General features: G+C 34.9%; 1 pseudogene; it reads left to right on the top strand.

The window, feature by feature from the left end:
- Window positions 1-1,050: 1,050 nt before the first annotated feature.
- LOC110919507 lies at window positions 1,051-2,290 on the top strand (annotated as a pseudogene).
- Window positions 2,291-3,212: the final 922 nt, after the last annotated feature.

The raw sequence follows: 3,212 nt of genomic DNA, 5'->3' as shown, positions 1-3,212 counted from the left end.
AAGTGCACGCATCATTCAAATGATCATCAAACATCCTATTAGGTTAAACAATTGAATCAAAACCAAGTAGACATGGGGCTATAATGCTTACTGGATTAGAAAAAAATAAAAATTAAGCAGAGAATCTTTATTGATTTAAAGTATACTAATTAAATTCAAGTAACTTGGCTTAATTTTTGAAATATAAATTTGTTTATTATGTAATTTTGTAAGAAGAAAACAAAACAATGGTGTCGTTTGTAAAAAAACAAAGGTTGCCGCTTGAATTTTCTATTATACGTTGTATTTGCTACACAAAATCCAATGGTGTCGGATGACACCGTTGTTCAAAGTGTGGCTCCGCCACTGACATTTTCAATCCATGCAAAACGATATTATTCAAAATTATTTCATGGGTCTTAGATGTAAAATTTAATCATTGACTTTACATTAAATATTGGCTCTCATTTTTTATACACGTTAAATTAAAAGCTTAAATCAGGTCCATTTATTTTAATGAGCCTGAATTAAGTTTCTAACTTCTTATTTAGAGTTCAATTAAGTAATTAAGTTTGAGCACAAATTTTATCTAACTTCTTATTTAGAGTTCAATTAAATAATTAAGTTTGAGCACAAATTATATATTATGAATTAAGTTAAACTTACAAGTCTATTTGATATACGAATACGATAATGTGTATATACAATGTAATTATGTAATAATATTACTAAATTCCCACTAAATGGTGGTTTTATTATAGTTTCAATTAAGATCTATATATTAAATTATGTATCAAGTGATAGTAGGTGTACTTTCAAGAACAAAATTACAAAATAATAAACCTAGGGAATATTGTATTAACAAATGGACATCCCAAAGTGAAATGCAGCAAGTTTTGTAACCTTTCTATTGGAAGCTAATCTCAAAATCATTATCTTCTCTTTATAAAACTCAATTTAGTACTAGGTTCAAAGAAAAAGTCAACTTTTGAGCTTATATATACTTTGTTACTTACCTTTAGACTCTAATTCAACACATTGAGAGATCAATAATCTACCAAGACCATAAACATGTCTAGGGTGGTTATTGGTTTCCTGAAGCTCACTCTTTTGGCCATTATTCTAGTGGCTTTTGATGCATCCGAAGCTCAAACACCTTTGAAAATGGGATTTTACAAAACCACATGTCCGACTGCCGAGCAGATTGTGCGAGATACGGTGAATAGTGCTGTAACAGCTAACCCGGGAATGGCTGTGGGAATCATTCGACTTTTCTTCCATGATTGTTTTGTCAGGGTAATACTTCACTACAACAATTGAATTTGTTATATGTATATGTGAACATTGTTACAACGTTAAGCGTTTTCAAGTGTGAAGACTTAACAAATATTTACATGCTCTTTAAGCTGCAAACCCAAAATTTGCGCTTACTTTGCATAGGAGCGGAACCAAGGGGGTCAAAGAGAACGACCCATTACTAGTTCTTGTTCTGCCACTGACTTTGTGTATATGTACCGTTTATATATATGTTGTAGATGTTTAACTTTTGTATCCAAATATTAGGGTTGTGACGCTTCGCTTCTCCTTAAGCCCGTAAGAGGCAGTGAAGGTAAGTCTGAGCAAGACGCAGGTGCAAATGCAGGGACCTTGAGAGGAATGGAGATAATAGATCAGGCTAAGGCCAGGCTCGAAGTCGTATGTCCAAACACAGTCTCGTGTGCGGACATCTTGGCTTTTGCGGCCCGAGATAGCACCAACATTGTTGGTGGTTTCTCTTATGATATACCATGACGGAAGGGTTTCCAATGTAAATGAAGTAAACCTTCCATCACCGGGCTCTGATCTAGATACCCTGAAAAAGAAATTCATGGATAAAGGATTAAGTGTTCGTGAACTAGTGGCGCTCTCCGGAGCCCACTCTATAGGTAGAGCCGAGTGCAACTTTGTTGCATCCCGTCTCTACTTTTTTAATGGTAACGGTACGGATCCCTCGTTGGATCCAGAATATGCAACAACTTTAAAAAAGAAATGCCCAAAGAATCAGTTGTCTAGGACAACCGAACTTGATCTAGTGACTCCGAATCGTCTAGATAATCAGTATTACCGTAACCTTAAGAAACAACCGGTTTTGTTCTCGTCTGATGAAGCTTTGGTTGATAGTACCATAACCGCCGCAACGGTGACTAATTATGCGAACAACCCCATCGCTTGGAAAAAGGATTTTGCTGCAGCGATGGTACGTTTAGGTTCTCTTGACGTATTAACAGGGACTAGAGGAGAGATACGTAAGAAGTGTGGAGTTGTAAATTAAAATTTCTTAAAAGTTTTATTCGTGATTCATATTTCATGATTGTTTATTTATTCTGGGTTATCTCTATAAGAGTTTGGTTTGAGTTTGTAATTTCATATTTAAGTTTTTAATTTAACTAGGATTGTAACCCGCCACAATGCGGCGGGAATTCTTTAGTTATAACTAAGTTGATCTACGACCTATAAGTTATGTTAAAGCTGTCAAACGGAAAAAAATAGACGATGTAAAAACGTTCACCCACACACGCATGTTGCGTCGTGTTAACTCGCAAAATTTAGAACGAAACGTAAAAACGTTAAACCAGAGACGAACGTTGCGATGTGTTAAGTCACAAAATTAAGAACCAACCATAAACGAAAAATTTGCGGAACCAAAGTTGAAAGTAAAAAAAAAGTTGTGAGCATAGATTGCAAAAGATAAAAAGTTTTGAGGTAAAAGTAAAAAAAAAAACAAATAGTTTTGGGTTAAAAGTAATTTATGAAATACTTTTGGGTGAAATGTAAAAAAAAATCATTTTTTTTTTTGGAAAACAGCCCAAAGCCAAGGTTACAACAACCATATGCATAACCATTTTTTCTTTGAAAACTCCTAAAAGCACACCCCGCGTTGCGGCAGGGCGTAAAACGGTGTCAAATAGTACTAATACCACACAACCGTCATCGACCACCAACACTGAGTCGACCTAGGATCTGTGTGTTGCGACTAACCTGTCAAGCATGAAAAAATAGAGGTAAAAACGTTGAACCACACATGCACGCTGCGCCGTGTTAACTTGCAAAATTAGAAACAAAACATAAAAAAGTTGAACCACAGTCGTACGTTGCGTCGTATTAATGGTGTGTGCGAAACGTGATATGTTTTTATTAATATTTTAAGCCTATTTTACACATTAGTCAAGTTTTAAATTTATAAAACACGATAT

This window comes from Helianthus annuus, chromosome 16 (genome assembly GCF_002127325.2).
Source record: "Helianthus annuus cultivar XRQ/B chromosome 16, HanXRQr2.0-SUNRISE, whole genome shotgun sequence".
In the NCBI taxonomy this organism is placed as follows: Eukaryota; Viridiplantae; Streptophyta; class Magnoliopsida; order Asterales; family Asteraceae; genus Helianthus; species Helianthus annuus.
Note: the sequence above shows the minus strand (reverse complement) of the source record. Positions and strands in the feature narration are given on the sequence as shown.